This window comes from Eulemur rufifrons, chromosome 28 (genome assembly GCF_041146395.1).
Source record: "Eulemur rufifrons isolate Redbay chromosome 28, OSU_ERuf_1, whole genome shotgun sequence".
NCBI lineage: Eukaryota > Metazoa > Chordata > Mammalia > Primates > Lemuridae > Eulemur > Eulemur rufifrons.
In genome coordinates, this window is record NC_091010.1 from 57,294,358 (window position 1) to 57,318,290 (window position 23,933).

Sequence of the window (23,933 nt, forward strand, 5' to 3'; positions counted from 1 at the left end):
GCCTTCCTGACTGGGCGTCGCCACGCACTGTTGGGCCATTGAGGCAAGAGAGGGACCCACAGCTTTGGCTTTAGGCAAAGTCACGTCTGCCTGCTGTTCCTCCTTGCCCCATTTCATTCCTCTGGGCCTCGCCTTTCCCAGAGCTGGAGGCCAGCCACACTTCCCCAGGATTCAACCTGGGCTCTTTCTACAACAATGGTAGTGGCCCCAAGGGAAGCACATAACCAACTGGCCCAAAAGTGCAGTAATCAAGGAATTCATCTCAGACCCCAGGTTTTGGGGTCCTCTTCTGTTACATGGCTAAGAGAGCTATAAGACTAGAGAAAGACTTGTGGCTCATATATGTATAATTTCCCCAGAGCTAAGAGGGTGGAACACACCCTCCTCACACTCTGCCCATCACAGCCACATCCATACCCACCCTTGGTACATAATGCCATCCCGGACCTTTCCCCTCCCAGAGCTTCCCTCTGACCTGGAGCTGGGGACTGCAGAGTGATTGGCCCAGCTGTCCCTGCCCTGTCTGGGCAGATTTCTGGAGGAAAGAGAGCAATCAGAATAGACTAGAACAATTCTTGGCGATCACATCCGTGGCCCGAATCTGGTGCAGCTCTTCAGTCTTGCTGGGGAAGGAACCAGAGCCCAGAAATGTAGAGAGACTTGCCTGGGCTCCCCAGCTCCGTGCTATGCCTCCAGCTCCCAGGGCAACACATTTTCTGCACTTGCACAACTTCTCAGCATGGCCTTTGGAGTTACCTGCCTTCCTCCTCTTCCTCGTGGTTGCCTCTTGCATCTAGAATAGGCCACAGAGGGAGTCTATATGTTTTCACTTTGTTCTCTTGGCTGAGGATGCAAACTATTCAGAGCGAAATCTAAAAAGCAGCTGGTGAGATATGGAATACATGCACAGGGCCAAATCCATCCAGCCTTACTTGAAATCGTCAGCATGTTAGTGCGGATTCCAGGAAGGCATTCTTCTTTGCAGAGAGTGAACCACTGTACATTCACATATATGTACGTAAGTGTGTATGGATATGCACACGGGGGTGGAGAAGACAGGTGGGGACCCACAACAATTCTTTCAATAAGCTGAGAAGCCGAAGCACCACAATCCCCCCACCTCCTTTCTTTTCAGAGTTTGTGCCAAGTGACTTTCCCTTGAGATGATAAGAATTTAAAGTATCATAAACAGGCCCAAAGGGAGAGGGCTTTCAGATTCAGCTGGATTAACTCGGAGCTCTTTAGTGAAGTTGAGCTCGTGGATATGCAAGAAATATGAAAAACCTCTTTAAAATGTCTGTGTTAATGAAATCTTTGTCTAATGATCAAGGGTCTGGTAGGATCTTAGGGCCATTCTCCATATCAACTCTGGCTGGATGTTTCTGGAAGACTAAGAGGGCTTAAGTGAAACTTGCAGTCAAAGCACTGGACGCTGGAGCTGCATCCTGAGATGATAGCCACTGACGCATGTGCCTATTTAACTGTAAGCTATTAAGTAAAATTTAGAATTTGGCTTCTCAGTGGCACTAGGCACATTTGAAATGCTCGATAGCCCTATGCGGCAAGTGGCTGCAGCACTGGATGGCACAGATGTGAAATATTTCCACCACCACAGTTAGTGCCAGGGGACAGAGCGACTCCGGTGTCCAGCCTCCAAGAGGGGACAATTCATGTTGGTCTTATTCACCACCACATTTCTCGCACACAAATAGTGTGTCGCTCATAGCAAGTGTTCAATAAACATATGTTGAAAGAATAAATCACTGAATTTAGTGTTAAATACTAATTCATAAACATTAATCTATTTTGATAATGTTTTCAAGTAAAATATTCACACGAATGACTCTGATTACACACATACACACATACCCTATATACACACACATATATATATATATGTATATATATATATTTGGGGGAGGGGTGATCTGGGGTCAGATCTAATTCACTTGAAAACCAAGGTATAGGCCTTTTTAATGTAAACTGTTTTCCCAACAATTAACAGGATTCTTCAGAGTAGTAAATAGACTTGGGAGCTGTGATGGGGACACAAAAGAAATACAAGATCTAAAACTCTCCAACAAAGAGCTTCCCACATGGTGAGGAAGAAAAAAATGAGCATACCACGATCTCTTGTTTACTTGATGTCATTTGAGAAGGCACTATTCTGTCAGTTTAATTTTTAAATGATGTTAAGCATAATCTTTCTAAAATTGGTAGACACTTTCTTGCATTTTAAACTCCTCTCCATCAGGGACACGGTTATGGGCATTCTAAGGGTTTACCTCACTCTTAAGTGTTTGCTAAGGAGCACTGAGGACCGTTTTCCTCTATGCCAAATGATCCTGGACTGCTCTGCTTATGCTGTGGGCTGGGGAAGCAGATGATGCAGCTGGTTCTAACTAGGCATACACCAAGAGTCAACAGGCTATGAGTGTGGGTGTAAGGTTTTATGAGTAAAGGACATCATTTTTTGATACTGGGGTTCTGTGACACTGGTTTGGGGTGCTCAGTTGCCTTGATGGTGGTAGTGGGTGGAGGTGTTGTCATTTGCTTGCCTTGTGGTTCTCACGTGTGCATTGGATAGGTGAGACCACCAGAAAAATGATCAGGGGCCAAGTAAAATCGCTCTCTAAGAAAAATTAGAGAACAATTAACTACTAAACTGTGCGGTGACAGAGGTGTTCAGAAAGGAAGGAGAGAGTGACAGAACGAAATGCTAACTGTGACTAACGTTTGGTGAATACCTTCTCTATGCTAGGCACTATTCAAACACTCTACCGAATCCTACGACAGACAGCCCTGTGAGACCAAAACTGTCCCCAGTCTTTGGATGGGGAAACCACAGCACAGGGAAGTTAAATCACTTGCTCAAGGGTATGGCTAATCCGTGACAGAGCTGGAATGCAAACCAGACAGACTGGCTTCAGAGACCACAGGCCTCGCTCTACACCACACTGGAGAACTCCTGGGAGAGGAGATGAAGTTGAGCCCTGGAAGAGGATAAGTCAGCAAGGGACAGCGGTGCAGACAGCAGCAAGCGTGGAGCGCCCCTTCTGAGTGAAAACAAGGAATGTGTAGAATGACTCAGCCTTTTCACACATCTCTGATGTCAGTAACAGGCATTCATCCTCTGGGCTTCTCTCCCCCCGAATAACCACAAATGCCCGTACATTATACTCCAGGAACCAGGGGAATTCCACAGAGGCTCCTGTTATGACTGGTTAGCACATTTGCATCCCCCCTTCTAGATGGCCACCTGGCTCTGTATTATGTCCAAATTAATAAGCAATTAATGCATTCCTCTGGTGACAAAGACACGAAGCTTATCCTCTGGACAAGGGATGAGTAAGAAACAATCCTTGACTTTGTAAACCTTAGCATCAAGTGGGGATAATATAAACACGTACATAGAAAACTATTAATATGAGGCAAGTCCGATCATCCTAAAGCTTTTGTTAAGTAAAAATTCAGTGTTACAAATACAAAAAAATCTTAAAGAATAATACTAGCCAGTTGGTTTGGGAAAAGCTTCAAGGGAGTGGTATATTAGAAGGGGGTGTTCGGGTGGGAGGAATGTCACATCTCGAAGAATGAATAGAATTCACTTAATATTCTAGAACAGGCCAAAAATATCCTAGAACAGGCACAGCCACTGGAATGCAACTGCAGTGCCAAAGAAGTTCTCAAGGGTCTGATAGAATTCCTTAATTCCTTTGGAGCACAACACTTTCTGAACACCTTTTGAGTTCAGGGTACTGTGCCAAGAACTGGTGATATTAGCAGGAATAAAATATGTTCCCTAAGGGAGGTGATAGCCTAATTAAGAATACAGGTATAAAAATTGGTTTAGGGATAAAAATTTCCCTTGTAGAATTGAAATATATGTCCATACAAAAACCTGTGCATGTTGATAGCAGCATTATTCATAATAGACAAAAGTAGCTATTGATGAAAAGATAAATAAAATATGGTATATCAATACAGTGGAACATTATTTAGCCATAAATTAGAATGGAGTACTGATACATGCTATGACATAAATGAACCTTGAGAACATTGTGCTTTTGAAAGAAGCCAGACATAAAAGGCCACGTATTATATGATTCTGTTTATATACAATGTCTACAATAGATACACTTTCTGTCTCTCTGGAGACAGAAAGTACATTGGTGGTTGCCAGGGAATGAGAATGGGGAGCAATTGTTAATGTGTTTCTTTTTGGGGTGATTAAAATGTTCTGAAATTAGATAGTGGTGATCATTGTATAACTGTGAATGTACTAAAGACCACTGAATTGTATACTTTAAAAAGGATGATTTTTATGGTATGTAAATGCATAAAAATACAAAATAAAAATTTTCCTCATAGATTCTAAAATTGGGTAGGGAAATCAGATATTAAGGCATCCTTCAACCTTGGAGATCAGATTCATTTATGGTTGATAAAGAATAAAGTAGGAGCAGCTTTCTCATGAACTGATAAAGTACCCTTTTCTAAAACATTATTTCATGTGAATCTGGTAAAACTTTCCCTGTATAAGAAATAGCTGACTGCCTGCTTAAAAAGAATGTTTAACTCCTTTATAGGTAATAATGTCTACAATAATCAAATCTTAAAATTACCCCAACAATCAGGGATTTGGCTTAAAGATTCATTTACACTAAATTGTAAATGACTACATGAATCTTAACTTAGAGCAGACGGATGGCAAGAGAAGGATGGCAAGAGGGCACTTAGTGCCTACGAGGGCAGGATGTGTAGAGTTAGACTATAAAGAAAGAGGAAAGGCCGGGTGCGGTGGCTCACGCCTGTAATCCTAGCACTCTGGGAGGCCGAGGCGGGTGGATCACTCGAGGTCAGGAGTTCGAGACCAGCCTGAGCAAGAGCGAGACCCCGTCTTTACTAAAAATAGAAAGAAATTATATGGACAACTAAAAATATATACAGAAAAAATTTAGCCGGGCATGGTGGCACATGCCTGTAGTCCCAGCTACTCGGGAGGCTGAGGCAGGAGGATCGCTTGAGCCCAGGAGTTTGAGGTTGCTGTGAGCGAGGCTGATGCCATGGCACTCTAGCCCGGGCAACAGAGTGAGATGCTGTCTCAAAAAAAAAAAAAAAGAAAAGAAAAAAAGAAAAGAAAGAGGAAAGATGCTAACAAAGTGAGCACCTAAGCCAAATAATGTATTTTTCAACTTATCAATTGTTAACTAGCTATGGATACTGACTAATGTAGCTAGAAATTATACTTCCTCTTCCAAAGCCTTCTTCTAGAAATTGCTGGCCGGGCGCGGTGGCTCACGCCTGTAATCCTAGCACTCTGGGAGGCCGAGGCGGGTGGATCGCTCGAGGTCAGGAGTTCGAGACCAGCCTGAGCAAGAGTGAGACCCCGTCTCTACTAAAAATAGAAAGAAATTATATGGACAACTAAAATATATATATACAAAAAAAATTAGCCGGGCATGGTGGCGCATGCCTGTAGTCCCAGCTACTCGGGAGGCTGAGGCAGGAGGATCGCTTGAGCCCAGGAGTTTGAGGTTGCTGTGAGCTAGGCTGAAGCCACGGCACTCACTCTAGCCCGGGCAACAGAGTGAGACTCTGTCTCAAAAAAAAATAAAATAAAATAAAAAAATAAAAAAATAGAAATTGCTGAGAAAATCTGATTGCTATTTTTGCATATTTGGGACTGACACGATAGTCCTGTGCTCCAAAGAAAGGTAATTACTTGATCATTTTTTTTTGCCTAATATGCTAATCTAACCCTGATTTCTCATAGGCTGTCTTCCAATCTATTATCTTGCCACACAAAACTTAACACTGTGGTTTAAAAAAGGGCTTCAGAAAGCCTAAAAAATGACCAAATCATGATGTCCCTAGCTAGGAAACCAGAAGCTCTTGCAATAAGCTAAGTGGAGGAGGCGTGGGCTCAAACTCATGAAGAAGGAGATTTAGGAAGAAATTGGTTTTAACCAATTACAGATCGCTAGCAAGATGCTGCCAGCTCAAATCATCCTGGATGCTGTCATCTACCTTCTTTTTAATTAACATCTTACATTTCCAAACAAAGTAGGTAAAACTGCAAAGGACTCTGCCAAGATTTCTCCTAGTTTACATAAGCCATACTTGAGCTGAATTGTAGATTTATTAAGCAGTTCTGTGAACATTTTTAATGCAGTATTTATTCACTGAGCTATACAAATAGATTTGATGCTAATTCACCATCAGTTTAGGCAAGATGCTTCCCTTCAGATGGTCTTATGTTGGCTGTTAGGCATTTGCACATTATTTATTATCTTCAAAGCATTTTCGTATCTACAACCTTCCCCTCCCCTGCAATTCCTCTCTCCCAATTTGCTGGATTTGAGAGTGTATATCACCCAGATCATTAAAGCTGTATCAGAATTGCCTAACTCTCTATGATATAGAAATTAAATGGAAAATAAGGATAAAGCAAATCACAGTGCTGTAGATACTTTTAATATTTATTTACTTGGAAAACATTCAACCCAAACAGTCCAGCTCAAATGCCACCCTTCTCAACAGCTCTCTTTGCTTCCCCTTCCCGGGCCAAACTGATTGTCCCAGCTATGTTTCCACATCACTTTGTATCCACTTCCTCCGAAACATGTGACTCTATTGAGGTTATTTATTAATATTAATATGTCTGTTATTCCACACAATTCTGTGGATGCTTTGTGGGCAAAGCCACATCTTGATCACGTTTAAATTTAAGAGTCTTTGAGAGTGCTCAGAATAATATTAAATGCACATGCAATTATGTGAAATAGGTGGTCACAATCTCACAATGCAAAGCCTTCCTCAAAGTGCAACTGTAATGCCCACAAGTACACCAAGTTTCCAGGTGGTTTTGCTTCCATGGGTGAGTTCTCAGAGCTGTGTGGTTCAGAGATGCTAGGGACAACAGAGTTCTACTATTTGTCACTAGCAAAAGTCGTCCACTTTACTCCTGAGTCAATAAACCAAGTATTTATTCAATGCTGCTTAATACCAGCTTGGAGCTTAGAAGCTATAGAAGATACCTTCTTCATTCTGAAGACATAGAAAGAAATGGAAAGGGGTCTGATTTTCTGAGCATCTACTCAACAATGCTCTGTACTAAGAGCTTTATGTGGCTTATTCCATTTAATCTCCTTAACAGCTCTTCAAGGTAAGTACTATCAACCTCATTTGACAGGTGAGGAGAATGAAGCTCAGAGAGGTTAACTGTCTCAAGGTCATAGATCCAAACTCAGGTTGGCCACCCTCCTCGGCCCATGCACTACTATATAAGGCACGATCTTTGGAGTCCTACTGATATGGATAGTTGCTGTTTGACCTTTGGCCTGGAAAATTCACTTCCCCTCTCCAGGCCTCAATTTCGGCATCAGTAAAATGGAAATACCACAATGGAATCGTAATCTTTTAAGGAACTCATGAAACCCTAAGGCCTATCATTCTAAATCCATTCAGGGAGATATGACTAATTATCATGAAAGGATTACTATGACACATAAGAAAGAATGTATTTATATGCTTAAATCCACCATATAAACCACAAGTGATGCAAGAACCTCAGAAACAGAACACACATATAAGCTAATATACTCAGAGAAGGCCCCTCGGAACAGACAGGGCTTAAATTGGGGACTTAAAGGATGAATGCCATCTGGAAAGACAAGGGAGAGAGGAGGTTGAGCACAGGAAAGAAAATGACTTAAAATGGGCATGACAGTGAAGAGACCACTGTACATAATGTTAATGAGAACTACCAACTGTTGAATGCTTGCTATATAGCAGGAAGTGTGCCCAGCCCTTTGTAAGTCTTGTTTCACTTAATCCTCCCAATAATTTTTTATGAGGTTAAGTGTTAGATTATCTCCATTTTGCTCACGGGGAAAGTAAGGATCAGAGGGGTGACACAGTTATTGAGTTGTAGAACTAAGGTCTAACTTCACCTTCTTGACTAACTAGGAAGGACTGCTTATGCCGGGGAGAAGTTATGGGACAGAATACAGAAATCAAGGTGGCTTCTATGGTCACTGGGAGTATCAGTCTATGGGAACTAATTTTCCACACAAAACATTACGAGATTCCCTGCCTCACCCAGATTCCTACCCTTTGGTGGACCAAGAAATCCAACTCATTTGATTTGGCCTTTTCTGGGTGTTCACCGTATCATGTCATTTTTGCCAATGTCAATAGATTTCATGTTTTGTTTGTTATACCTTGATGCCAACATAAAACCAAGGTGGTTTCCAATACCTACTTTTCTTCCCTTTTGAAATTGTCCTTTCTTCCCCCTTTTTTGAAACTTAATCACTTGTCTATTGTTCTGTATTCAAAGAACAATAATGAGAAGTCTGGTCAATGAATAAGCAAATTGATTTCCTTAATTCTATCTGATAGATGACTGCCACATAAAGTACTTTCCAAAGACACATTTCCCAGGGATTCTTTAAAGGAAGACAGTTCTTCAAGGTCTTTGGTTTGTTGTCAAAATTTCTTTCAATTTTATTATGCTTAACAGAAAGTTTCAAATTTTGCTATTGTTATAATTTTAGACTCATTTTCTCATGTTCCTACTCTACCTCTATCTCTTTCTGCCAGGTTTTTAATCCTTTGCTCATTTTCTTGAGCCCTTTAACTACTATACATCTTTCTATATGTTATTGTATCAGAGAATTTTGAGGCTAGAGGCTTTGGTTCTACCATATAGTCAGTCCTTGTGCTCCAAGCAATTCAAGAATTTAAAGCTAGACCTCTAATATAGAAATGACATGATCTGAGAAGTCACTTCCTCGCTGCCTTCCACAAAATGAATCAAATGCTGTGACCATGTGACTTCAGGGGTCCAGAAGTGATCTGGCTTCAAATTAAGCCAACTTTGGTCATAGACTCTTTCAGATTCAGAAATAACTACTCAACCACCACAGCTGGATACAGCCGCACCTGCTTTTGTCCATCTGCAATGGAAAATAGTCAGTCAACTTGTCACCCAACTTCACGACATAAAGGCTGTACCAAGGTTGGGGCCCCCAGCAGTTGGTGGGAGTTTGTGCCCAGAGCGTGTGGTAGGAGAGAATAACTTAACAACTCAAGGACCATCAGGTAAACTGCTATTGTTACACACTGCATTAACTTTCTTGGGATGCCAATTATTAAAGATCAAAATGAATACCCAGCAAAAACATAAGTCTTTTCAGATGGGAAAATTCTGGATCCCATGGGTCTGGCCATGAAGATTACCATTTGGAAAGGAAGTGTATTGAAAGTCAGCATTCAGTAATAATAATCAGTGCACTCACTCTGAAGAATATGTACTGGCAGGACAGAGGAAGGTGTTATGAGGAGGTGGGAAAGTGCACTCACTGTTCCCTCTGCTTTAGTGCCCAACTCCCCGTGGTGCTCTCTGGTGAAAAGTCAGCCTTGAGGTCTCTCCAGCTGTGTGACATGAGTTCTGGGCAACACAGCGAAAGCTCAGCCAGTAAGCATCAACCCACCTGGCTCTCGAAGGGGCATCATACTGAAATACTTAGTAACCAAAGCATCTTAATACAACAGATAGCCACTGTCAAACCACATGGGAAATTATGCAGATGGCACTTTCTTTGAAAATGACTGGCAGGTGGACAGGAATTGTGCAGCATTTTCCCATATGGTAACTGCTTTTCATTTCAGGTCTAGAAATAAAACCAAACTTAATCATTGTGGCAGGACTGAATAACAATATGTCTAAGTGTTCAGTCCTTATGTCAATCCCTTCCCAGAATAACACTTGTCAAGAAAAATAGAAAGATACACTTAAAACTTAAGTTGCCTACTCTAATGCAACTCTATAAATAGGTACTGAATACCCACTATGTGCAAGACACCCTGAAGACATAAAGACAGATTAAATATAACCCTTCTCTTCATTGCCATCTCTGGCACTGCAACCTGTCAAGGTGAGCACGTGGCTGCAAATACATGCGCTGACAATCTGGAAAAAGAAAATCAACACCAAAATTCCTCCTTACTCCCAAATTGATGACACCTGAAAGTGAGGATACGCTCCAAGTGTTAAACGCTCTTTAACCTTGGGAAATCGTCCACATTTTTAGCCTTATCTTCTTGCTAGCCAATTTGTATATGGTTAAGAAAAGCCATTCACTCAACAAATATTTCTAGCACCTATTACATTCTAGATACTATTCAAGGAACCAGCGCTATAACAACAGACAAAAGAAGCAAAATTGCTGCTCTCATGGAGTTTACATTTTGGTAAAATCATCACCTCCAGCATAGAAATTATAATAATAGATCTGTTTAGATCTCTTTTCCATACAAAGTTGTTAGAGACTGCATATTTTCTTATATTTATTTATTTTTCTTTTTAGACAGCCACAGAAACTGTGAAGAGACTATATATTTTCTGCCAATTTTTTTAGGCATCTAAAAAATTTTTTTAGACCAACATCTGAATTGAAAATAAACTTTTCTTAACTAGTATGCATTCTGGTTACTATTTAAGTTAATTATGCCCTTATTTTAAAAATTAATAGTGTACTTACACTAAAATTAAGTTTAATTATACTATGGATTAAATATGTATATTTCAAATTAATCATCTAAAAAATTTAAATACACTTAACATGCTGACAACATCAAAATCCTTTTGTGAATTTGCTGTTATTCCTAAAATCTTGGGTCTTGCCAGAGTGTAGTTTCTGTTGCCAGCATAATCTTGGCTTTCTTTTTTTTTTTTCTGACAAATATAATCTCTTGAATAAATTGTTTTTGTCCTGAGAAATACCAATCCCACATGTGTATCCTTATAAAGGGCCCAAATATTTTTTGCCTCATAATTTTCCTGCATTTCTGCAAGGCAGTTGGAATGGATCAGATACTTCCTAGCGACATCTTTTGGATAATAGAGAGCTCTGGAATTTAATATTCAAATGATAAAGTGTACAGTTTGGAAAACGCAAGACATTGGTCAGAAACCTGCAGAAATTTGCATTTATCAAAAGACCTAAAAATGAGTGTAATGTTACCAATGTGTTCAACAATAGGGTTCCCGAGGCAGTAGGGTGTTGGTGACCACAAAACATGTGGATTTAGTCTGATTTTTACCACTAAATCACTGTGTAACCTTGAATATGTTGTAAGTTCTCTAGGTGCCCCCATCTCCATGTTAAACCTATATCTGGCCTCTAAATAATGAGCCTTCCCTTCCCGGCAATTTGACAATGTTTAAATCTAGCAGACTGGATTTCTGTGAGTAATCCTGTTTGGTAGTAAATAGAACCAGGTACGAAAATTCATTTCAGTGATAACATTTTGATTGATATTGACACTAATCTTAGGAATTTAGAACTGGCTGTTTACTTTTCAGTATCAAAGGGCACCAAAAGGATGTCCTTCCATGTACAAAATAATTTTAACAGAAATTTTTAAATCACATTATCCTCTCCAAATCTGTTCCGAATGATCAGATTTGGAATCTTGGCTAAATCCAAAATTATAATATTGGGAAATTCACAGGACAATAATTTAATCTGTTAGATAAAATAAGGGTGAGAGATTGGGCCAGTAGGATGTTTTCAAATTATTTCAAGATCATATCTCCCTAATTTTAAAACTCATTTTTCAGCCATGAAAATAAATAATTGCACAATATTTTCAGAACTTCAATCAGGTTGAAATCAGTCAATAAGTCAAAAACAACTGAATTTATTCTGCCTCTTTTTCACATTTCCTTAAATTTTATGAGCTGTTTTATTGGAAATCATTTAAGTTCAGAGAAAATTTCAGATCCATCTTGTTGAAAAAAATGGGTTATATTTCATTATTAAAAATTTTTTTCCAGCAAAATTGCCATTGAGGCTAACAATGATAAGACTCCCTCATCAAACTGAGAAATCACTCAAGATTGTGAATTTTTGTGTTCCTAAAAGTTTAAAAAGCTAAGAAAAGATCTGAAGGCTAAAAGATACCAGGTAGGTTTTTTGTTTGTTTGTTTGTTTGGTTTTTGTTTTTATTTCTGTTTTTCTAGAAAGCTCACACAGTTAAGGAGAAAATGCCACAGCTGCAGTGTCCCTAATACCAGGGGGTCCAGCAGGTCAGAGGGTCAGGGCCTTTCAGGTACGGGTGATGATAAAAAGTCTGAATGACATTCTGTGCCGACAAGGTAGAAAGCACCCCAATAGTTATGAGGATCTACGAGAATGAGCACACTACATTTTCGTTTGGGCTGTTTGAGATTGGTGTTAGCTGGGGTCTGGGATGCTTCTGACCACAAACCTACTGAATATCTCCTAGGAACACAGGATTAACATTTGCTTGTTTTAATATTAATAGATGTTCTTTGGATTGCTTGTTAAATTCACTTCCAAACAAATCAAACCCTTATTCCCACTCATATGTAATATGTGAAAATACATATGATCTATATATGATGTGATATGTGTGTGGTTAAAGCTTATATATTTTCTTCTGCAAATTTTCAGTTTTTTTTATGACTATACAGAAATTCAAACTCAAATAAATTGCCTTTTCAATCTACCTGCTTATCAAAGTAAGCAAGCCTTGGATTTCATAGTCTAACGTGGAACTTACGTGACAAAAGAATGCTAAGTTTACAGGAACGTTAATATAAAATGCAAGCCCACTGCTTTCTGAATTATACATTTTTCTTAACTCATTTTATTTTTAGTATTTTTCTATATCATAGCTTATAATATGAAATGTTATAAAATAATAAAGCTGATTTATTTTAGGCTGGATTCCTATTTAGTCATGAGGAAAAGTTTGCAGAGGAAATAATTGATTTCAATTTTTCTTAATCCATAAAATTCACATAGAGTTAAAGCGAGTTGTATTAAGGGTGTGAAATGAACTGGAGAACTGGTCTAGACATGACAAAAGTGAATGCAGATTTTTCTTGGTTACATTAGCCTTCTTATTACCTGTACTACTGAGATTTGATTGCTTAGGTCAGAGGTTCTCAATCCTAGCTATGTATTAGAATTTTCTGGTGAGCTTTTCATAAAATACCAGTGACCCTCCCCAAACCAAACTAAATCACAATCTCTAGGGGTTGGGCTTGGACATCAATACTTTTGAAAATGTCTCATATGATTCTAATATGCAGCTGGAGATAAGAATCATTGATTTAAGTCTTATAGAGATTCTGACCCCAGAAACATGAATAATCATATGGCCTACATTCTGAAAGATGCCATTGTAGATTTACTACCAGCAGATAGCAGTATAGGGAAATTTTAAAAAGCAGGCCAGATGCCAGCCCTGGTTAAGTAGCCTGGCCAATGCACATTGGGCACCAAAAGGAATTTTTAAGGATTAAAGAATTTCTTAAAAATTATTCTCAAGGATGTGTTTTGGCTTCTTCTAAAATTTATACTTGGGTCTGCTACTTGGAAAGTTCAACGCCCTTGGAAAGCTCAATGCATGCAACCAAGGCAAGGATTATGAAAGCCTGGAAAAAAGTGGGGAGGAAAAAAATCACAGAATAAAAGAATTTTTATTTCTCAAGGACTTCTTAGCCTCCAAAGAATGCAAAATTATTAGGAGAAATATGTCTATTTATTTTATGGTGCACAATGTGATTTTTTGATCTATGTATACACTGTGGAATGATTAAATCACGCTGATTAATACTCCTCACATACTTATCATTTTTATGGTGAGAACACTTAAAATCTACTCTCTTAAAAATTTTCAACTATATTATGTTATTATTAATTATAGTTACCATGCTGTACAGCAGATCTCCAGAACTTACTCCTCCTAACTGAAACTTTGTACCATTTAACCAACATCTGTATCTATCTATATTTACATCTGTATTTATCTATGTTTCAAATTATTAGGACTTTGGAAAGAATCATGGAATTTAAAGTTAAAGGTGGAGGAGTCTTCATGCTATGAAAATGTGATCTTGAGCAACTTAATCTCTGTAAGTCTCAGTTTCTTAATTTGTAAAATGGTGTTTAGATGGAAAAATAATGAAAATGCAAACTACTTTAAAAATGTTCAAGTGTTATTTTCTTTAATTAAAGTTGGCTTTCAGGTATATTGGAATTTCAAGGTCAATCCCCTAGCAATAATTTTTATGTGCAGAGCCCTAAACCAAAGGCTACTATTTAATGAGAACCCTCTTGCATTATCAAGTATGGCTAAAAATACTCACCAAAAATATAGCCATTGTTCTAAATACTGGTACATGCCTTGACTTTGTCTTGCTATTTTAAGAACTAGCTAAGAAGGAGTTAATGGTTCAATTAAAGTTACTTAAATGTGACTAAAATAGGACGTTATCTTTTCAGCAACTGGAAAGAGAGCTGCTGCATTTTAGAATGATAGCTTTTGGAGAGCAGCCAACTTTTAAAATGTTTATATCCCCATGTCCTCTTGCCCCAAAGGGCTTAATAAAGATTCCAGTTGGAATTAAATTTATAATATGGTGACTGGACATTTCATTTTTACTGAGATATAGTACAATCCCCTTAGAGGATTGTATTTCATCTATGTAAATATCTACAGTTTGCAGATATCTCTTTCCCTACCCTAACAAATTGCAAAAGACTGTTGATATTTGGCCTTCCAAGAGCTCACAGATTTGTTTACAAACTACTTTCAGTATTATTTTCAAGCTCTGCAACCAAAATTGTGAGCCTCAGCAGTCAGCTGCCTGGGCATTTCATAACACACAGCCTTATGTTGATAACACTTGACTCGTCTGCGTGCCTTAACTCCCCAACTGCACTATCGTTATTGGAGAGCAGACACCAGGACTTCTGTCCCATTCATAGCAGACACTCAAAGAGTCTCTATAATACATGGAGTGTTGGAAGGAGTGTGACAGGCCATCTGATCTAACATTCTTATCTAGAGAGTGAGATTTAAAGGCCCAAGGAAGTTGAAAGATTTGCCCAAGGTTACTCAATTAGTAGCAAAATGAGAAGTTTTACCTAGGACTCCCAACTCCCAGATCTGTTGGATAAATCAGTAGGGAACATTAAGAAGCTCAAAGATCTGATGGTTTGAAAGGCTGCCATTCAAAAGGAGGAAAACACGTAGAGTCATTCTTCTCCTCCCTGTTCCCGGCAGGTCGCCTATGATGGAAGGACACTAGATTACAAGTCTGAACAGAATACATGAAAGCACAAGTGTGGCATTTGGGGAGATAGAAGGATATGAAAAAAGAGTGGGAAGATTCTTCTCTGAATAGAAAAACTACAAATATTAGTGACTTCCCAGTCATTTGTGCTAGAATTAGTCGTCTACCCCAACCTGCCTCCAGGAACCTTCCTAGCTGGTCCAGACCTGGTTCTGGAATAAGAATAACAAACTGGTTTACCAAAGCTCTGAGTAAGGGCTTTCAGGACATCTGCACATATTGGTCTGGATTTGACTAAGTGAGATGATTGGGACAGGGATTTGTAAATAATAAAGCACTAGACAAGCAAGAGGGAGATCACTGCCCATCATTTATTTTAATCCAAGAAAGGCTTGGCTTTCATTTGAACTGTCGGCATTTGGAGCCACAAAAAAACAGAACCAAGAATGTTACAGAATTAAATCTTGGCTTTTAAAATGCAGAATGGCCACATTGGTCCCTTCATAAGAAAGACCCAACTTGCTATAAGTGAAGTTCCCTTGCTATTTCTTCATTCCAAGGTACATAGGAAGCACATCTCTCTTATTGGATTCAAATCCACACATGGTTAATATTTCAAAAGCTGACAAAACAGAAGGACAGCTTTGCAAGTAATCCTTGTGTAAGGTAGTGATTTGGGGAATTCTGGCACTTCGAAGTTTATAAAGTTAAATATCAATTTTAGCTCTGTTGCTTGATTCATGACAAGAAATCTCTGAGGTAGTAAAGATAGTAAAAAAATTAGGATTGTAACTCATGTCTCCCTAGCATAAGACCCAGCACCTCTGGGTTGGTACAATGCCCAGCACGAAGACAGTTAGAAGAACAGCTAATTGGGTGTGTTCTTGGGGGTCTAACCCGAAGATGCACTTATCCCCAACAATTGTCTCAGGAGCCAAAAGCTAATTGTGCAAAAAGTCAAATCTCAGATAGAGATGGAAAGGCCATCTAAAGCTAATACACAAATTAGCTCTGGCCCCTGGATTTAATACCTAAAACAAAATAAATCCAGACTAGAAGATTAGGGATAGATGGATGATTCTTCTCTGAATAGAAAAATTGCAAATATCAACACACAGATACAGATGGGAAGACTCCTAAGAAAATGCTATTTCTTAATTAAGAATAAAATAGCTAAATGCTACTTAAAGTGCTACTTTTCCTTATACTTGATATCACAGAAAAAAAGAAATTAAAATGAAGCTGAAGAATTCCTAATCAATATTTCTTCACCGCACGATATTATTTCCCAAAAGATTCTTCTAAAAAATTATTAAAAGCTGGGAGTGGTGGCGCACGCCTGTAGTCCTAGCTACTCAAAGAGGTAGGAAGATTGCTTGAGCCCAGGGGTTCGAGGCTGCAATGAGCTAAATTTGTGCCAATGCACTCGGGCATGGGCCAGTCTCTTAGAAAAATAATAAATAAAAATTCAAAAAATAAAAAAGTAAAAAAAAAAAAAAAAAGAAAAATTGCAAATATCAATGACATCCCAGGCATTTTTGCTAGAATTAGTCTTATATTTTTATAAGCAATCCTGGATTGAAATCTCCAAGTTTGTATATCATGCTGTTTTCTAGAAGCAAAATGCCAACATAACAACAACAACAAAAAAAAAATGGCAGAAGAGCTCGCTGAGTTCTGAGAATGCCCAGAATACAAAGTTTCAAGGCAGGCAAGTGAACAAGGAAACCAGACTTAAATAATTACGGAATTCAGCTATCCCTGTAAATTGTCCCTGTGGAGTTTTCTGAAAGTGTGAGCTCAAAGTATTGCAACTAAAAACAAATGTCAACAAAATGTAAAGCGTACTCAGGAAGGGATGTGTAAACTAAACTCTGTACAAACTATAGTGTACTCAGAATCTTTGAGACAATTTGAATTGCCAACATTTCAAGACCCATTTGAGAAGAATCAGAACTGCACCCAAGGGGCCTCTGGGGCTCCCATATCAGGATTCCTCAGGATGAAAGTTTGGAGGGGCTTTTGAGATGACATTCTGTACAAGAGCATTGCTGGGGACAATCAAACCTTGCAGGGTGCTGGCTGCACCTGCTCTGGGCTAAGCACCTAGCATGCATGAATCTTCTCACTTATTATTCAGTCACCCCATGAAGTAAGGAAATTATTAACCCACTTTCTAGAAGGAACTGAGGCTTAGAGAAGTTAACTAACATGCTATGAAGGGGCAAGAATTCCAGCTAAGGGTGTTTGATTCCCGAGCCTCTGGCTATGCTAAACTACTTTTCTATGAAGTTTTCATAAAATTTTGTTTCCTGTCTCCTAGAGAGTCCAGAGTGTAGCCGTTAGTAATCAGTGGCTCCTTTTGATTTGTGTGTGACTAATGCCCCTCCCTACCCCCTACATCTTTTCTAGGAGTACAGAGGTAGTGTTCTCCCCTTTCCTCACTATGTCCCCCAGAAAGAGAGGGCACTGAGCCACCCAGCTTGCGTAAAGACTGAGAGTAGAGCAGTAGTGATATTTTGAAAGTGTAACTTGAGAGGACTAAATTTAAGATAAATTTTTGAATGCTCAAAAAATTAAGGAATTCCTCATCCTATGAGGACGTACAGGTTGAAAACATAAATGAGTGTAAGAAATCTTTAAATAAGTTCTTAGATGGTACATCCAAATGGCTTATTCAAGGACACTGGGAATGTCGGAAGGACAACTCTAATCTTTTGGAAATGGTACAGCACTGAAATCCCATCCCTTGGTGTTACTGTCAAAGACCATTTTTACACTGGATAAATTAGAGTCTACTCTAGTTGGAACATTTTTACTTAACTTTCTTTAGGTTTCTGAGTGTCAGTAATTTGGGGGAGAGTATCTCAAAAAACAATATGTAGTTAACATCTTGGAAATTCAGTAGCTATTTGATGACAACATTTTCTGTTGTTTCCATTCATTGTGATATTTCCTCATCATGTGTCCTTTTGATAATGTTTTACAGACATTATTGGTTTATATTTATTATCTGTATGTCTGTGTCTCCTTCCCAGACCGAAGTAAGCATGATTGATGTTAGCAACACGCAATCACCACGCATCTATTATGACTTGGGGTCCCGTGCTAGTTGCTGGCTACATTTTTAGTTACACCCAAAGTGGGGTAATGCAATTACCACTTACTTAACAATTGCATTAAGCATTTATTTATTTCAAAATAATACAAGATCTACACAATTGATTAGGGGTAACAAATATTTGATCAAGCAAAAAAACCAAGATAACAAAATGTGAACTATTATATTTTCCTCTAATTCGATATATATTTATTGCAAATTTTGAGAAACAAGTTTATATCTTGAACCTGTGGATCAGGTCCCTTCCTGAGCTCTGAGAGCATTCCATCACCCTTAGCATAAACCCAATTTCGTTGTCATAGCCAGCCAGGCCCTGTATGATAGCACCGCTGCCAGCATCATCACAATCCCCTGAGCTGCCACACCCCACCCACACTGGTTGCCACTTAGAACCTCAAATGCTCTGAGCTCTTTCCCACAGCAAGCTATCTGCACATGCTGTTCCCTCTTCCTAACCAGCTTTTCCTTTATCTACCTTTGCCTTTCTTACCTGAGAAATAAAGATCTTTCTCACCTGCCACCTCTTCAGAAAAACCAAAATCCAAAGCAAAAATAAATGCGTGAGGTCAATAGGTAAACAGTATTTGCCAAAACCTACCAGGATTGAGTAATAATGGAAAACTTCCTACCAACACAAACCTTTACCAATAACAAACAGAGAATTGTTTTCCATCCAATTCATTTCTTCATGGAATGTTCATTTAATCCACTCCAAGTAGATTATTAACCACTAAAATCTTTAATTCTAGACACCAAAAATAAACTATTATTGTTTTCTTCTTTGAGTTTTCAATTCTTCATCTCAATTGTTTATTTTTATTTATTTATTTTTTTTTTGAGACAGAGTCTCACTTTGTTGCCCAGGCTAGAGTGAGTGCCGTGGCGTCAGCCTAGCTCACAGCAACCTCAAACTCCTGAGCTCAAGGGATCCTCCTGTCTCAGCCTCCCGAGTAGTTGGGACTACAGGCATGCACCACCATGCCCGGCTAATTTTTTCTATATATATTTTTTAGCTGTCCATATAATTTCTTTCTATTTTTTTAGTAGAGATGGGGTCTCGCTCTTGCTCAGGCTGGTCTCGAACTCCTGAGCTCAAACGATCCGCCCACCTCGGCCTCCCAGAGTGCTAGGATTACAGGCGTGAGCCACCGCGCCCGGCCTCAATTGTTTATTTAAAATAATTTATTTTTGATAGATTTAGTCTGCTTTAAGTTTAAATAAATATGAGAATTTATTCATCCTACTCCTATCCATGAAAAATGAATTTTAACAGACAGCTCATTAAGGAATATAAAATAGAAAGCATGGGGGCTTTGTGGTGGTTGTTTGTCTTTTGCCTTGGGTTATTCTCCGATGCCAGGTTTTCAGGTGCACTCGATGTTTTATCTTCCACTACACTGTTAACTGGGTGCTCTTCTCCCCATGAGCCTTCCCTGTGTGGGTCATTTATGATCATATTCTAGAAGCTCCTGCACATTAAGCCCACAGCAGAGAAAACCCAGCAGCATGGGTTTTCCATTACGGGGACAAGCCAGCCACCTGGCTGGGCACTAGATCCCAATGTCTTTCTGCCTCATTACTATTAAAATTTGGCTGTGTTTCCTGGCCCCACAATATTCAAACTGTGAGTAATGGGCCTTGTGCCCTCCAAGGCTGTAAGAGTGAGGAGAGAAGGCAGCTTGTGCCCGAAAGTCACTGCGGTATGATGTGCTAAGAGATCCTTAACAAAGATATTTCCTTATTCAAACTTTGTTTCAAGTATGTCATCTTTTTACTTATACATACTTATATTCTTAAGCTACCAGCAGATGAGGTTCATAATTTTTATTCTTCATTGATGCACTATGCTGTTATCTCTTATGATGTCTGACTGTGGCATAGCAATGCAGAAAATTTTCTCTTTCAATATTTGTACATACATATTTCTTTAATATTTCAGGATGCTTGGAGCTAAGCAACCCCCACATTTCTTGCCTGATGATTCAAGTGCTAAAAAAAAAAAACAAACTGCTAAATCTTATCTTTTACAGAGAGAAAAAAAGAGTTCTGAGTCCTATGGATTAAAGCAATGGTTCCCGAATTTTTGTTGGCATCAAGAATCATCTGGGGGCTTTCTCTCTTAAAAACAAAAGCAAAAAACCCTGCAGATTACAAATTCCCAGACCCCATCCCCGGAGATACTGATTAAGGCCCAGGAATTTGTCTTCTTTAATTTTTCTTAAAGTAAGGCCCTCAATAATTCTGAGAAAGGCCCACAGATCATGCTCTGAGAAACCTAGAATGAAGAGCTGCTTTAGCTATTCTCACCCACTTGCCAAGCTGTCATCTGGGATAATTTCTGTCTAAACTCAGAAAGAAACCTATGAGAAATTTAAAAGTCTTTCTGTGAGTAAACTGAATGTCCTACAATGGGTGGTTTCTGGATGCCTTGGGAAGAGATAAAGACAAATGCTTTGTTTCCCCAAAATGGTCTTATTCCACCTCTAACTGACTTCTCCTCCTCCTCCTCTTCCTTTTCTCTTACCTCTTCCTCCTCCTGCTACTCCTCATCTTTTGGTTCATTTAGGCAAATATTCTTTTTTTCTGTTGTTATCCAGCATCCTTTTCCAGAGGCTGATGTGAAGTCTGCCAAGCATCTATTTTTAAGAAGATAGATTAGGTACGTATTAACTGCTGGCAGAATTTAGAGGTGGGATTAAGAACTTTAGGAAAGCCAAGAAACCACTATCTCCAGAGTCCTGGCATTGGCTGGGATAAAATCACCCTTCTTATTTTTAAGATGAATCTGCTGGCATGATGTCAAATAGTGCAGAAATTCAGCAGTACACCATTGCTCAAATCCCAGTAAGGGAGCATTCCTTCCCCTGCCACTCCACCCCATGACAGGAACAGGCAAACAGAATACAGTGCACAGAATCCCACCAAGTTCAAAGCCATCATACACAGGAGCTAAGGAAAAGGCTGCCACAGGACTCTCAGGCAGCCACAATGGAAACCTCTGGGAGCTGGTTATCAAGACTAGTACCCAGGGTGACTCACAGCCTAGGAGAGGAGCAGAGCTTTTGAAGGGGCAGTTGGGGGATGTGAGGGTAGCAAGACTGATTTAAGAGGCTGCGAACACAGACAAAGCTATTTACAAGCAAGGTCTTTCATTCTTTTATCAGTGAAGCAAACCAGCTGCCCTGCTAGTCTTGACACCATAATCTGAGCCATGAGATGGCAGGTGGTTAACAACATCCTCTCTCACCAAGCCAGGAAATGATGAAAAAATGTCTCTATGGACCCCTTGAGGGATAAACAGGGGGAAATGCTCATTGTCTTTTGAACATTTAGCTGTTGGAAAGGGAAGAAAGGAGTTGAAAAATGGGTGAATGGTGAATAGTGGGGTTTGCGTCCTGGCAGTGTTTGTACCCATCTCCTTGCAGTCGAAGTTGCTGTCCTGGGAGAATCATCCTGGGAGCGAAAGGAGCACTTTAAAAAACTCCTTTTTTTCCAAATGCAGAATAGCTTTGTCCCCTGTGCTCCCGCTAGGCATCAGACCTCTGCATTGCCTTGCCGAAGACGGAGTTAACCCATTTTCCCTCTGTCCTTTGCCTAGAGAGGGAACCCTGAAGGGATCCCATGGAAGGGAATGACACGCAAAGGGTCTCCCCTATGAGCAGGAAACGAGCGGTTCTTACTCAGAGTCACTCAACTTCTACATGTTTCAACTTCCTATCTTCCCCAAAGCCACCTCAAACCTTCAAGAATATCCTTTTCATTGATGCCTCTTGGACCATCAATTTATTCTACACGCAGGGGAGGGGCAGATACTGCGGTGCATTATCATCCAACAAGGATCACCAGAGATGTTCCATAGATATTCCCAAGTCTGTTCATGTATCGCACCACTAAATTAAATCTGGAAACTGCAGTTCTGAACTATCAGTCATTGCCTGGCAATTGATCTAAGATTTACCAGTTATTTGTATTAACACGTTGTTTATCAAAATGAATAATCTGCATTTGTGGATTTGTTCTGCTCCTGCATGCACTATGTCCTGGGAATACTGAAGAACTGACGTGCTATGCTCACTCACTCTTTCCTGCACTTACTGATGGGCTGCTCTGTTGCTATTGGCGCGTTGCCTCATTTAACAGTTAATGCAACCATTTTGCAGTTAATGCCCCTATGACGGACTGATTCTTCCATTGTTCTACCTGCAAGGCCCCAAACCTAAGCTGGAAGAAGTTCTTCTGCTTATATACAAAAAAATTTAAATAAATAAATATTAAATAATAAAAAATACAAAATAAATTGGCTCAAAACATTTTCAAACCTGACATATTTTAATATTATAGGATACGTCCATTGTGATAATTACCTTGAACAACATGATCATGTCCAAGCCCTGGAAAAGCATGAAACACTGAAAAAAATAGCAACCAAGCTGACAGACTCATAGAATTAGAGAGACAGGATCAGTCAGTTCTCTCATTCTAGTGGAGGAAACCGAGACCCAGGAAAGTAAACTAAGTTGCTCAAGGTCACAAAATTAGTGGCAGAACTAGGGCTAAATTATAGTCTCTGGACACTAAGTCAAGAACTTTTGTTACCACATTGGCTGACTAAACAATATCTCTTTTCAAAGAGTCTTAATTACAAGCTGTGTGATGATAACACTGGTGGCTTTTTTGCAGAACTAACCCCTGAACCCTCTCTGATCATCATGAAATGGTGCTTACGTGCAAAAAAAACGGTTTGAATGCTTGTGTCCCCTCCAAAATTCAGGTTGAACCTTAATCTCCAACGCAATAGTATTAAGAGGTGGGGCCTTTAGGAGGTGATTAGGTCTTGAGGGGTCCTCCTTAGTGAATGGGATCAAGGTCCTCGTGAAAGAGGCTTCACACAGGATTCAGCCCTTTTTGTTCTTTTGTCCCTTCTGCCATGTGAGGACATGGGATTTAAAGGACCATCTTGGAAACGAAGACAGGGCCCTTATCAGACACTGAACCTGCTGGTGCCTTGATCTTGGACTCCCCAGCCTTCTATTATTTATAAATTACCCAGTCTCAGGTAATTTATGTGCTGCTTCATTATAGCAGCACAAATGGACTAAGACATGTCCCTAGCTCATTTGGCTAATTTCACCCTGTTTAATTGGAGCTGGCAAAATTCTCCTCTTCCTTTGGTTGGTTGCCCTTCCAACCAAAAGGGTTTTGCCATCTAAAGGGCCATTTTGGGGAGCGGGGGTGCTTTACTCACTCATGCTCATCTTTAAAATGTCCTCAGGACCTGCCATCCATCACTTTGTCTGCCCCTGTTTGGGCAGCTATGGCAGAGACCACCTTCCCTGTGGAATGCTGGCATGGCTTTATCTCCAGGGCTTTCCAAGCATGGGGTCTTACCTCATTCTGCCCCCCAAACCTCCTGTTAGTATAGGTGGCTGCCTGAGCTTTCTCATTCATTCACAGACAAATTGATAGCTACTGGGTGCCAGGCTCTGAGCTAAGGCCCATATTGACATCCACAGTACATACATGATGCCTGCTATTCAGAGGGCATTCACTCAAGGGTTTCTGAATACATGTTTTGATGACAAAACAGGTGGTATATAATTAAAAACATTTTGTTTGAACACAGTACTCTCTACACAAAACAATCTTGCTTTTAATATGCCTATGTAACTTGTCAAATTGCCTACCACTTCC